Source organism: Sinocyclocheilus grahami, unplaced genomic scaffold (genome assembly GCF_001515645.1).
Source record: "Sinocyclocheilus grahami isolate Dianchi unplaced genomic scaffold, SAMN03320097.WGS_v1.1 scaffold1057.1, whole genome shotgun sequence".
In the NCBI taxonomy this organism is placed as follows: Eukaryota; Metazoa; Chordata; class Actinopteri; order Cypriniformes; family Cyprinidae; genus Sinocyclocheilus; species Sinocyclocheilus grahami.
This window is the reverse complement of record NW_015506236.1, coordinates 138808-145425: the sequence shown is the minus strand read 5'-3', so window position 1 is coordinate 145425 and position 6618 is coordinate 138808.

The following is a 6618-nucleotide window of genomic DNA, read 5'->3' as shown; positions in this document are numbered from 1 at the left end:
AAGCTATTGTCTCTCAAAACCAGTCGACTCTGAATTGAATCACGTCAACGAGTCGTTTAAATTTCAAATCCCATTTCTATGAAGTTCATATGCTACAAGTTGCCACATTTGCATAATGCCCACCTACGTCCTGCGTGGACATCCCATGAAAACTTGAACCCCCTCAAACACTGTAGCTCGTTTGTCTGGATATTAGTGATGGTGAAATTAAGCTTTGCGAAGCACCGAGGCTTTCCCCTCAACTGTATCATAAAATGGATCATTACTCAAAGCTTTTCAACAAGTTGCACAGGTGTTTGAACGTCACAGATCACGTGATTATGGCAAAACGAATTCACTGTGAGATGTTTTTTTTTTGTGTGTGTTACAAGCTTCGAAGCCTCTGTGCCGAACGTCACATCACTAGTGGATATCATATGTCGACAAGACGCTGTGCTCTGCACTGTGAAAAAGTAAATTCGGTTTATTTTCACTTCCAAAGAATGAGGCTGTGAAGAATCATCTTTACTACGATACCACAGAAGTATAATCCCCAAATTGTGCTTCCCCAATCTCCGCGAGTTCAACGCAGGATTCATATGGTTGTCCTTGAAAGATGGGTCAGTGTCCAGTTTGTTTGGACCAGTAAACACTATTGCAAGCTCACACTTGACTGAAACACAAAATAAAAGCAGCGCTGCAAAAACAGTAGCTATAGCCATGGAAAATATGTTTGCAAAACTTATTTTTTTTCCTCACAATACTTAATTTATATTTTGCAATTCTTTTATTTTTGTTTACAAAAAGCACATTTATTTTTTCTCAATACTTTCATTTTCGTTTGTAAAACTATTTTCTTTTGCAATACTTCAATTCTTTTGTTGAATATATGTGGCATTTAATTGACTCCATAGTAGACCAATCACAACAGACTGGGTCATCGGACCAATCAGAGCAGAGTAGCCTCACGCAAAGGCGCGGTTTGGAAAGATGAATCTTCGAATGTATCGTTTGAGAGTAGTTGAGAAAGAAGGTAAATTTAAATGCATATTATAAGAAAATTAAAGTGTTTTTTGACCTTTTTATGCATGTAAACCTGTTGATGTGGACTCTCAAAACCAAATTATAACCATTTCAAATAGCATAATATGGGCACTTTAAGCTTATTTTATATTAAAGTTAATATTAAATGATAAATTACATTTCTTCTTCTGAACTGTAACTACACTGCAAATAATAGCCCCAGTTTTCAATATCAACTATTGATTTTCTGCTTTTATGAATTTATCAAATAAAGTGTCTGATTGTGTACATTTCTATTGTTGTAGTGGTCCTTAATGACACATTGTTTTGTGCCCATCGTATCACATCCTTTATTTATGTTAACACTGATGCATAGTGGCTCTGGTTCCTCTTATTATTAATATGTGTATTCATCCATTTTATCACTGCAGCAGTACAGCTTATAATGTTCCACATGCCTCCTGATTGTTTCCTGGTTCAGAGGCCTTTATCTAGTCTTTGACCCATGCTCTGGTTCAGCTCATCAGTGACAGCTTGGAGTATAAAGAAGGAAATCTCTGCAGCAAACAAACCGCTCTGTTTTATTATGATGCCACCAACCCTAGCTTTGCAATGACTGCCATCGCCCTTCGCCTCAAAAAAAAAAAAACCTCTCTGAGTAAGCACTGCTTGAAATCTTGAAATTGCATTCTCCTCATTGCATGTGAAGAAATAGGTTGGACTAGACCAGATAATCTGATGTGTTGCACCTCAGGACTGTTGTAGGATTTCATCTCCAAAACAGCCCCAAGTTTCTTCTGCAGTAGTGAACAGTGATGTATGAAATACACTGCCAAACATGTTGCTTTTGTGTAAAAACTTCCTTTAAGAATTTTGGATTTTTTAAAATTTCATTTCACAACACAATTTGCATTTAACATGTATTCTAGTATAAAGCATGCCAAACTGAATTGTTTTAATATAGGAGTGAACCCACTAAAATGGGTTGCAATTCTGTGCTGATGGGATCTTAGTGTAGAGAAGTATTTTTAGTGTATATTATAGGGAGGGAGGAAAGTATAAAAGTATATTATAAAGTATAAGTAGGGAGGAAAACCCCATATCTTTTTTTTGTCAGTGTTAATATACATTTGTCATGTACCATGTGTTAGGCTGGTAAATCACACTATGCTCTTTAAATATTGTCAGTTTTCCTACTTAGTACTTAATAATTTTGTTGTTTTGTTGGGTCTTTTCATCTCATGACAATATTATTATTTTATGTTTGGTTTTAAATCAAATATGAAATGCATTAAGACTTTTTTTTTTACGTTTTACTTTTTGTGGTACTTGAGTCACAACTACTAGTCCAGTGTAAAATATGACACATAACCAGTTTGAGGATCACTGCTATACTGTAGATTTTGATGGAGGTGAATTATTTCCAGAAAAGGGGAAAGTCATGCACCAAGTCTGCTCATCGTCTAGTTCCTAACTACTTAAGAATTTTAGAATAATATGTGAATTTTTCCAGTAATAGGATAAGCATAGCACAAAGAAATACATATTCATGTGTAGGATGTTTTAAATAACAGCTACGTCTGTGCTATCATTACAACAGTCACCTCCGGAGTGTCGGATATTCTATTGACAGATTTACAGGATTGAGGTCATTGTGTTTCTGGATTATGCATTAGTTGATCTCTGCCCCCATGTGGGCCAAACATGGTGAATCTGCTCTCAACTCCTTTCACTTCTGGCTTGTATGTAATTGTGGTCAAATGTAGTATGTTTAGCCAGTGTGTCTGCACTTTTTCAAGTACATTTCAAAGAGTTTATTTATTTACTTGAGAGGGTGTATGTTATAGGACAACTTTTGTTTTCTATAGTAAGCTGGATTTTCTCATAGATTTAATAATAGATATAATCTTTTGCAAGTCCAAAGACAGAAAAATATATAAATGATATAAAAGATATAAATATCTTTTCAGTGTTAGCTGAAGGCTTTTACCACTGCATGATAAGACCATGACCACAAAAAACAAAACAAAAAACAGTGGTTGTAAACATTCCTTCCTCACTTCACACTTCATCAGTGTCTGCTGGAACCAACACTGACAATCCGATGAACAAGTGCAAAAGCACTGAGAGTGGAGGACTTGGCATCCTCTTACAGAGGAACTGTGATGAAAGCAGGCGCAATGGTGAGCTTCCACGACTTGATGAGGGAGGATAGCAATAGTGAGGCAGTGCTGAATGACGGTTAGTGGGATATCAGTTATTGAAAAGAAAATGGGAGAGCATGGCCTCTCATAAAAGACTAAATTAAACTAAATGTTATGTAGTGTAGTGGATCAGGGTTGGTAACCAGAAGGTTGCTGATTTGATTGTGACTTGAGCAAAGCACTTAAAGGGTTAGTTCACCCAAAAATGAAAATTGGCTTGTGTTTTACTCACCCTCGAAGCATCCTAGGTGTATATGACTTTCTTCTTTCAGACGAATCCAGTCGGAGTTATATAAAAAATTGTCCTGGCTATTCCAAGCTCTATCATTGCAGTAAGCGGGTGTTGCAGTTGAACAGTCCACAAGTTGTCAAATAAAGCGCGCGCATTCATAATAAAATGTGCCGCAGACAGCTCTGGGTGGTGAATAAAGGCCTTCTGTAGTGAATCCATGCGTTTTTGTAAGAAAAATATCCATATTTCAAACATAATAAACACTTTTATATCACTTCCGCTGACTGTCATACATGGAAGGCGTTCCGGCGGATGACGCAGCACGTATGCGCAGCGCGTGCGCCTCTGAGATATGCTAGTCTCCGAGTTTGTTTATAGGAGCAAAGGAAGCAAAGTTTCCTTACTTTAGCAAAGGAAAGCCAGTCTCCTCTTGGCTTATATCGAAATCCTCCAACATATTTCTTTTCAAATCTTCTGTTTGTACTTCTAATTTGTGACCAGCATTTTGTTTTGTTGTCTCTCCGCGTTCGTCACTTATCACACAACGCTGATGTGCTACATCATCCGCCGGAACGGCTTCCGTGTATGACAGTTGGCGGAAGTGATATAAAAGTGTTTATTACGTTTGAAATATGGATCTTTTTCTAACAAAAACGCATGGATTCACTACAGAATGCCTTTATATGACCCCCCGGAGCCATCTGAAGCACGTTTTATTATGAATGTGCAAGCTTTATTTGACAACTTGTGGACTGTTCAACTGCAACACCCGCTGACTGCAATGATAGAGCTTGGAATAGCCAGGACAATTTTTAATATAACTCCGACTGGATTCGTCATGAAAGAAGAAAGTCATATACACCTAGAATGCTTAGAGGGTGAGTAAAACACAAGCCAATTTTCATTTTAGGGTGAACTAACCCTTTAAACCCAGGTTTCCCCTCCTCACTTTTTTAAAAATTCAGGGCTTTTACAACCTAATGGGATAACAGACCATTTAAAGTTCATGTGATATCATAGAAGCTCATTTTAAAGTTGAAGAACCTCTATAGATTGCAATAATCTGGGTCCGGAAGTAAAAATCTTATTCATTTTCTCTGTAGGGGAATTGATTTTTAATGATAGCTTATAAAATGTTAAAGACAGACCTACTGTGAGCTATGAGGTTGTTAATCAATAGTACATTTTGTTGAAGCAATCAGTCCACATTATTTCAACTTTTTTTTAATAATCGGGTTCAAAAGTGGAATTCCCAGTGAATAATTACATCACCCAAGATTCTGCATAGAAGTCAGAGAATCACAACAAGCAAATCATGCCTTTAAATCAATAATTTTATATTTATCAATTTTTAATCAATGTAATTTGCAGTGCTTCATGGGATTCTAGTTCTTTCTATCACTAAAACTGTTAAGTACACCGTTGTACCTTAAAATTTTGTCTGATTTTGAAATGCTTTTTAGTTTTAAATCAAAATGTATAATGTTGTGATTCACCTTGTAGCTGGTTGGTTTGGTTTATGGCTAAGACTTCTTTAAAATTCCAATTGGGAAAATACTTTGAGAACCAAGGCTGCTGAAAAAGTGGGCGGGCACTGTTGCATTCTATGAGGCTCTGTAGAAAACTTGATTCTGATTGGTCAATTGCGGCATCCAGTCATCTGATATTTCCTAATATTCGCCGTAGTCCAACGCTGTATCTCAGGCTGCTCATTGGCGGTACTTTTATGTGTAATATCAGATTGCAGACATGCTCTCATTTCATATAAACGCAACTGGCACCATCTTGTGTCTCAATTTTCGATTGTAGTGAAAAACACTTTAGAAGACTTAAGTATTAATATTACTGTAGCATTGTTTCAGCATTCATTTTAGGCTGATTGTTTTTGTACATTGTATTTATTTGGTAAGTGGGATAAAATCATTGGCTAGAATAATTGAGGCCTAGCTGAGCTGGTTCGCTCAAAGCAGCCGGATGGTTTTTTAGAAGCTTTAGGTTGAGGAAAAAGATCTGGAAGTGGTCATATCTGTATTGATACAATATATCAGATTTGTCTGAAGTACTAGAATATTTGAAGAGAAGTCTGCTCTCTGCCCCAGTTTAAGCTATTTAGAGGCTGATGAACTGTTTTGGCTTGAAAGAGTTTTACAGTGTCTTCTGCAGATGAACTGACAAACTCTGAGAAAAGCATTCAAAGTTCAACAAATCCCACTTGAAAGTTCAGATGATGCGTTTCTATGCTTTTTGAAAAGAATATGAAGTCAGCCTGTATTCACTTAGCCCCACATGTATTTAATCTAATTCTGTTTGCTGAATTATCGGGTTGTGGTTTTTTGAGACTGTGCTTAGTCTTTTAGGAGGCTGAAAGAGCTGCAAATTTAAGCAGAAGCAAATTCAAAACAGAATTTGCTAATCTTGAAAAGATTAAAACCAAAGGGCTGGATATCTACAGTAAAGCCTTTACAGTAACGCCACAGGAGGCCTGATGGTGCCCAATTCTTTGTAATTGCCAGAACGCGCTTTCAGCTCTTTGAGCAAAATTGTATCTAATTTGTCGAGGAACACATTACCGTTTTGCTCTAGTAGTCAAACATAATGTTGAAATTAATAAATAAAAGGTAGAACTGTAGTAACATGTTAAAACCAGTACGAAAAGCTGCACTTTAGATACAATATGAAAAATAAGGGTTGTCTGAAGTTTAAGTCAAGCATTCATTAAAGCACTTCCTTAATATTCTGACTTGGCTGAACTCATTTCTGCAACTGTCTGATTTGAGGCAATGTAGGAAACGTGGAATTAGCTAGTGTCTTGGGCTGCTTTAACTAGATTTGACATAAGAGAGGCGGGGTGGTGGGTAGCTCAGGGTCTGTGAAAAGACGTAGACCTTAAAGGGGTCATATGATGCTGCTAAAAATAACATTATTTTGTGTATTTGGTGTAATGAAATGTGTTTATGCGGTTTAAGGTTCAAAAAACATTTTCCACATACTGTACATTATTGTTTCTCCTCTATGCCCCGCCTTTCTGAAACGCGTCGATTTTTACAAAGCTCATCGGTCTGAAAAAGCGAGTTGTGTTCTGATTGGCCAGCTATCCAGTGCGTTGTGATTGGCCGAATTCCTCAAGCGTGTGACGGAAATGTTACATCCCTTACCATATTGTGATGCCTGCGGCAACCA